Raw genomic sequence first — 8,239 nt, forward strand, 5'->3', positions numbered from 1 at the left:
ACCATTCTAATCTCTCAGAACTATTTTGTGATTTCTCCTAACTGGCTGAATTTTTAGATTTTTTAAATCCTCCGTCATGCTGATTAAATTGGCTTTGGCATCAGTGCCTAACTTCAATTGGACCACTGGACTGTTCATGTCAAGTGATAGCAGCCATTTGTCCTTATCAACTGCATTTATTTTAAATGGAGTATCAGTTTGCATTTTTATAAGTACTGGAGAACCGGAGTGCTTTCCTCCAAGAAGGTGATGCCATAGTTTAGGCGAGATTAGCATGTGAAGGGGGAGGAGCTGGGGAACTGCTCCTCAGCCATATTGGCTGGGTATGGTTGTTGGTTGTGGGGGGATGTTATTTACTGAGTTACGTTTACATTTGTAATTGTTGTTATAAAATCATAAATGCCTGAGTAAAATGTTTTTTTTAAAAAGATGCCGCCATTACTGAGAAACATTTTAGAATGCTGTGCTGCTGACAAATGTTAACTGTTTGTTCCAAAGACAGCTCCGATTCCCTCAACTTATTTTCATTCACACCAAACACAATTTGTTCCAGAATCATGGAAGATTCCACCACAGAAATATTTTAGGTTTTAGCTTTAACTTTAAATCAGTGATGAAATCATAGGATCATAGAAGTTACAGTGCAGAAGGAGGCCATTTGGCCCATCGAGTCTGCATCGGCTCTAGGAAAGAGCACCCTACTTAAACTCATGCCTCCACCCTATCCCCATAACCTAGTAACCCCACCTAACCTTTTTTTTTGGACACTAAGGGCAATTTATCATTGCCAATCCACCTAACCTGCACATCTTTGGACTGTGGGAGGAAACCGGAGCACCCGGAGGAAATCCACTCAGTCACAGGGAGAACGTGCAGACTCTGCACAGGCAGTGACCCAAGTCGGGAATCGAATATGGGACCCTGGCGCTGTGAAGCAACTGTGCTATCCACTGTACTACCATGCTGCCCTCTGCAGCCTCTGCTGATTTCTGTAAATGTGATCTGAACACATAGCACTCATAAATTGAATTCTTTCTGGGGGTGCAATATTCAGAAAATCTTAGAATTACTTCATTAACATTTTTACTTTCTTCATCGTTTGCAAATTTAAATGTATTAAACGCAGCAATTGATTCGGGCCCTGCCCCTGTTAGGAGCATTGCTACCTGGATTTGGGTTTTTGTTTATTGTCATGTGTACCGAGGTACATTGAAAATTATTTTTCTGTGAGCAGCTCAACAGATCATTCATTACATGAAAAGAAAAGAAAATAAAATAAAATACATAATCAGGCAACACAAGTTACACAATATAACTACATAACACCGGCATCGGGTGAAGCATACAGGGGTGTAGTGTTAATCAGGTCAGTCCATAAGAGGGTGGTTTAGGAGCCTTACGCAAATTTGATTGATCTCCCAAATTTACTGCAGTAAGAAACAGATTAAATTGTTGTTTAAACACAAGCTAGTTGCTGTCCACATTACCATGAAATCTGAGACACATTGAGGACTTCAGCGACTCCATATGGTTCATTCTTGCAGTCTGCAAAATCTTCAAATCTCTGTGGACCTTGTGGCAGGCTGATAGTTTTTTCTCAATATTTAATACCATTCAACTCTGGTACCATGTAATGTTCTTGTCGGATGGCCTGGTTTATATTATAAGACTACTTGTAACTAAAGCTATAAGTGATTTATTAACATTAACTGTGGGTCAAATATATACAAAACAAGAGCCGATGCAGACTCAATGAATAACAATATGAACATGCACAAGCAATCTCTCTCTCAGCTCTTCAGTTAGTCTGAGGTCACCTGACTCTAATATACACTTATATACTAATGAGACTCCTAGTGGTCAATTGGTGAATTACTAAACAACCATGATATCATTACACCCCACTGTCAGCCCCCCACCCACGTTTTGTGACCCCCACCTCACCCTCTCAACCTTGTGGGGACACCTGGGATCACCCCCTCACTCCTCACCTCTACCAGACAAGGCCACCAGGCCTGACCCCTGGCAGTGACAATCTGGCACTCGGGCACCTAGCACTCCAAGCCTGGCATCCTGGCACGGCACTATGGCAGCACCAGGATGGTGCTGCCATAATGCCTAGATGGCAGTGCCAAGGCACCCAGGTGCCAGAGAGAATACCAGGGTGCCACTTTGCCTTGTCCCCAACCACCCAGCGATCTCTAATGGCCTGGGAGATGACCCCAGTTACAACTGGTCCATGTTTGTGTGCACGAGCACCAAACGGCGCCCTGATGAGGTCACCCAGGCTCAGCCGGTGAATCCTGGGCACCAAGGGGATCTAAGGAGCAGATCATTAACTTCAGGAAGCGAAGTGTCATACATGCCCCTGTCCCCATCAATGGTGCCGGGGTGGAGATGGTTGACAGCTTCAAATTCCATGATGACCCTAACCGTCACCAACAATCTGCCTTGATCCACCCATGCCGATGATACGACCAACAAAGCACATCAGGACCCACACTTCCTCAGGAAATTAAGGAAATTCAGCATGTCCACAATGACTCTCACCAATTTTTATAGATGTACCTATCTGGCTGCATCACAGCCTGGTATGGCAACTGCTCGGCCCAAAGCCGTAAGAAACTACAGAGAGTCATGAACACCGTCCAATCCATCACGCGAACCCGCCTCCCATCCATTGACTCTGTCTACCCCTCCTGCTGTCTTGGGCAAAGACCACTCCCACCCAGGATATTCTCTCTTCCAACCTCTACCATCGGGGAGAAGATACAAAAGTTGAGAACACACTCTAATAGATTCAAAAACAGTTTCTTCCCACTGTTACCAGACTCCTGAATGGCTCTCTATGCATCTTCTCTACAGTTGTAGCACTATATTCCGTATGCATCACCCAATGTCTATGTTCATGCATTGATATCATGTATTTATCATATGTTCTATGTTTACATGTATGGAGTGATCTGCCTGGACTGTACGCAGAACAATACTTTACACTGTACCTTGGTACACATGACAATAAATCTAAATCTAAATCTAAAGTATATCTAAGAATGCGTTAATTTAGGTTAGTTCAAGTTAGTGTGAATAGTCCTTCAGAACCAGTTAGCACCTTGGAAACGCGTGGATCCAGCGATCATTGGATTTCACTGACATCATTAAAAAAGGATAAGACACAATTGACACTGATGTGCAAGGATTTGGAAGAGAAAACTTTGGCAACAGGTTGAGAGCTGGAGGAACAATAATAGTAATAATTAGTGGGATGAGTGGAAAGTGCTTTAAGAGGAGTAGACAGCAAATACATCAGTTTGAGAAAAGTAATAACAATGTTCGAAACAATTTAAAAGCAATCTTCATTGTTAAAAGGAGCAGTCACGTGTACCGAGGTACAGTGAAAAGTATTTTTCTGCAAGCAGCTCAACAGATCATTCTGTACATGGAAGAAAAGGGAATTAAATAAAATTCATAAGGGGAGTCCGTTGCTGAGAATGTTTCCTGTTTGCGAGAAATCGCCGAATATTGTGAATACGGCACGGTGTTGGCGGACATGTTCTGCGATCGCCTGGTTTGCGGTATTAACAACCTTGACATCCAAAATAGCTTCTAAGGTGAAAGTCCCCTAACATTCCAGCAGGATTTGCACATTTTTTTCACAGATTGCTACTCGGGAGGGTAACAGGAACTCCAGGGAATGGAGATGAATGTTATCCCCTTTCTGGGTATCTGTTACTAGAAAGTACCGTGGTGATGCTACGGGCCCATGTTCTAGAGGCCTTGGGCTGAGCCACACACCCTCTCCGGATTCTGGAGATGTCAACTCCGCTCCCGGTGAGAAGTGTGAATGTCGGGCTCGACGAGGTCGCCGGCAGCGTGACGGTCAATGCCCTGGCTGCCTGGGACAAAGCGGGCATCGGTCCCTTGCTAGGACCCTACATTTGGACAACCCTGGAAAAGCTGGAGATGAGTCAGAAATGCAGCTGAATTGTGTGGCTGCGCCTCTGCTGGCTCCTATACATATCCCTGTGCTAATCAATGGACACTTAATCCAACTGGAATTGTTGCTGCCGTCTCAGTGGTGCCACAAAGATGTTCGACCAGATCCAGCAGGGTGTGAGTCAATTGTCGCTGGGAGATATGCCTCCACCTCGTCATGTACACTGAGGAGCGTTTGGCTATAGTCGGCTCCACATGCACTCCGGTGGTCTATGGGTGTCAATCCCTGCGCCTTCCCCTCATTGAGGTGCAGGGGGGTTGGCCCCTACCATCTGGGTTGGGATTGGCTGCACAATTTGTGGAGCGACTGGCAACATGTCCTCTAGGTGGTGATGGAGGGCTTATACACGGTACTGCGAAATTTCCCCAAAGTGTTCGGGCCCAGAATTGGGAGAATTAAGGGGGCCATGGTGAAAGTCCAAGTGGATTCACAGCCCCGTTTTCCTCGTGCTTGACCAGTCCATAATGTTATTGTTAGAAATGTTGAGGCTGAACTGCAGCGATTGGAAAGCCTCAGGATAATTCGGCCGGTTCATTTTGCCGAATGAGCAGCTCCGGTACTTCCGGTGTTGAAGCCGGATTGGACTGTCCACCTTTGCGGTGATTATAAATTAACCTTCAATACCTGCTTTCTCAAATTGAAGATCTCTATGCCAAGCTGGCAGGTAGTTCTACATTCACCGTGTTAGATATGAGCACTGCTCATTTACAGCTTAAACTCCGCAAGGCCTTGAGAAAATATATTAATATCGATACTGATAAAGGGTTGTACGAGTACACGTGCCTTCCATTCAGTGTGTTCTCGACTTGTGTTTCAACGCATAATGGAAGGCATATTATGAGGTCTCCATGTGTTGTCATCTATTTCAATGATGTATTGATCACGGGAGTCGGTGCTGGCTAAGGTGCACCATTTGGCTTCCTACGGTGGACCACGATGACAGCTTCCAGTAGAGTTGAAGGCCTTTTCCAGCAAGGTGCTGGAGCTGACTGTCGAGGGCGGTATCCTTCTGTGGGGCATGAGGGTCATCGTCCCTACAAGGAGGAAATCTTTGGTTCTGAAGGACCTTCGCGGGCATCCGGGTGTCTCCAAGATGAAAATGCTGGCCAGGAGTTACATCTGGTGGTCAAGACTCAACACGGACCTTGAGGTCGTGGCCCAGCACTGCCCCATTTGTCAGGAACATCAAAATCTTCCGGCAGCGATGCCTCTACACCTGAGGGAGTGGCAGGGGCGTCTGTGGGATCACGTTCACGCCAATTTTGCTGGCCTGTTTTTAGGATCCATTTTTCTCATCTTGGTGGATGGGCACTCAAAGTGGCTGGAGGTCCACAAAATGCCGTCCATAACATCCCGCGCAACCATCAAATGGTTGCGCACCTCTTTTTTGGCCCATGACATACCAGAGATGCTTGTTACCGACAACAGGGCCTTGTTTCCAAGTGAGGAATTTGCTGCATTCGCAAAAGCAAATAGCATTTGCTCCTTATCGTCCAGCATCAAATGGACTGGCGGAGTGCACCATGCAGATGGTGAAGCGGGTCCTGAAGAAACAAACCACAGGTTTGATGGATACCAGACTGGCACAATGGTTTGCATCATCCACTGCCCGCCGGGGCTGCGCCAGTTTCTTCTGCTCCTACCTTGACATCAGTGTTTTTGACTTTTTCTTCAACTCTCGTATTTATCATCCTCATTTTAATTTTAGAAAAATATTATCTTTATTGTCACAAAGGGCAGCACGGTGGCCTAGTGGTTAGCACAACCGCCTCACGGCGCTGAGGTCCCAGGTTCGATCCCGGCTCTGGGTCACTGTCCGTGTGGAGTTTGCACATTCTTCCCGTGTCTGCGTGGGTTTCGCCCCCAGAACCCAAAAATGTGCAGAGTAGGTGGATTGGCCACGCTAAATTGCCCCTTAATTGGAAAAAATAATTGGGTAATCTAAATTAAAAAAAAAAAAAATCTTTATTGTCACAAATAGGCTTACATTAATGAAATTACTGTGAAAAGCCCCTAGTCACCACATTGCGGCACCTGTTCGGGTACACAGAGGAAGAATTCAGAATGTCCAATTCACCTAAAAAGCACGTCTTTTGAGACTTGTGGGAGGAAACCGGAGCACCCAGAGGAAACCCACACAGACACAGGGAGAACGTGCAGACTCCGCACAGACAGTCACCCAAGCCAGGAATCAAACCTGGCACCCTGGAGCTGTGAAGCAACAGTGCTACCCACTGTGCTACTGTGCTGCCTCGTCACAAGTAGGCTTCCCATTGGACTTAGGGGGGAGGAGTCACTGCAAATCACTGCATAAAATGACTTCTGGTAACTACATTTGCAAATTATCTTAAATCTGAGCTCTCTTATTGCCCTTCGTGCCAGAGGACACAGTTTCTCCTTAATTGCTTTGTTAATACCCTCCATAACTTGGCACATCACTATTAAAAGGGGCTGGGTGGCTCTGTTGGCTGGATGGCTAGCGTATGGATCAGAATAGTGCCAACGGCTGGGGTTCAATTCCTTTTCTGGCTGAAGTCAACTTGGAACCTGCCTCCTGGCCTGCTCCATGCTCAATGTGGAATGCTGCCCCTCAAGCTAAATAATCAATTTTCTCTCTAAAAGAGAGATAAGTACAGTCCGTCGTGAAGTGCAGCTAATTACCCAATACATCGCTTAAAGTTCCCCATTTCTTTCCTCTCAGGCGAATATCACCACTTTCTCCAATCTTTCCACAAGAGTCTTAGCTGAGATTGCAATAACTTGAATCTTGGACCTCCCTGGTTTGCGTAGCTCATATTATATCAGGTAATGCCATTTGTCCAGAAGCAGTAATGGAGTCTTACAGGGGTTTACATATCATTGGAGATGCTGTACATTATTTTAACAGTCGTTACAGATAATTAAAGATAATTGTCAGCAAATTAATATGGTGACCACGGAATGGATAGTTGAATATAGGTTGCAGGGTACCTCTACACGAGTTCCTTGGGGTACTCTCCGAGACCCAACCATCTCCAACTGCTTTGTTAATGATCTTCTCTCCAATTACAAGATCAGAAGTTGGGATGTTTGCTGATGGTTACACTATGTTTGCTTTGTTTGCACCTTTCCAAACAATGATGAGACAATAGTTTAGGTCTCTTAGGTAGACAACTGGTTTGTGATGCAGAACAAGTCCAGCAGTGTAGGTTCAATTCCCATACCAGTTGAGGTTGCCATTTCCTCCTTGTCCCTTGCCTGAGGTGTGGTAATCCTCAGGTTAAATCACCACCAGTCAGCTCTCCCTGCTCAAAGGGGAAAGCAGCTTTTGGTCATCTGGGACTATGGCAACTTTACCTTTACCTGCCTTCAACAAGATCTGCACAACATTCAGGCTTGGTCTGATCAGTGTCAAGCACCGTTTGTGCTGCACAAGTGCCAGGGAATGACCATCTCCAACAAGAGAGAATCTAACCATCGCTCCTTGACTTTCAAAAGCATTATCATCACTGAGTCCCTCTTCTGCCCAAGTGACTCAGCCCCTGTCTTCTCAAAGCCTGTTCACCAGCCACATCTACACAAGTCAATAGTGGTGACATTTGGATGAGCACAGCTCCATGAACACTCATGAAGCTTGACACCATCCAGGTGTTTGTATATTTTCAGTGCTTATCCTCTAGGTCCTCAATCTGCATTATTTATGCTGCTCCACACAGATAAACAGAAGGGCTTTGGATGTGAAGAAAACATCTATTCTACACAAAGCTGTCGTCAACAACATAAATCAAGTCCTCAGAAAGCATTGTATGTTTATTGATCAGAAAAGAACAACAAGAATGATTCTAGCTCTTAAGGTATTAAGTCACGAAGAGCAACTCGTGTTTGTTTTCATTGGAGAAAGGACGCTTTGAATGGGAGACACAATCCAGATACGATATGGCAGAGCATTTTGGGTGACATCCATGCAAGCAGCCCTTCCCGTACCAGCCTCCCCGAACAGGTGCTGGAATGTGATGACTAGGGGCTTTTCACAGTAACTTCATTGAAGCCTACTCATGACAATAAGCTATTATTAATATTCTCACTCCTTTTTAAAAAAAATTTAGATCACCCATTTAATTTCCAATTAAGGGGCAAGGTAGTGTGGCCAATCCACCTACTCTGCACATTTTTGGGTTGTGGGGGCGAAACCCAAGCAGACATGGGGAGAATGTGCAAACTCCACATGGACAGTGACCCAGAGCTGGGATCGAACCTGGGATC

This window comes from Scyliorhinus canicula, chromosome 18 (genome assembly GCF_902713615.1).
Source record: "Scyliorhinus canicula chromosome 18, sScyCan1.1, whole genome shotgun sequence".
In the NCBI taxonomy this organism is placed as follows: Eukaryota; Metazoa; Chordata; class Chondrichthyes; order Carcharhiniformes; family Scyliorhinidae; genus Scyliorhinus; species Scyliorhinus canicula.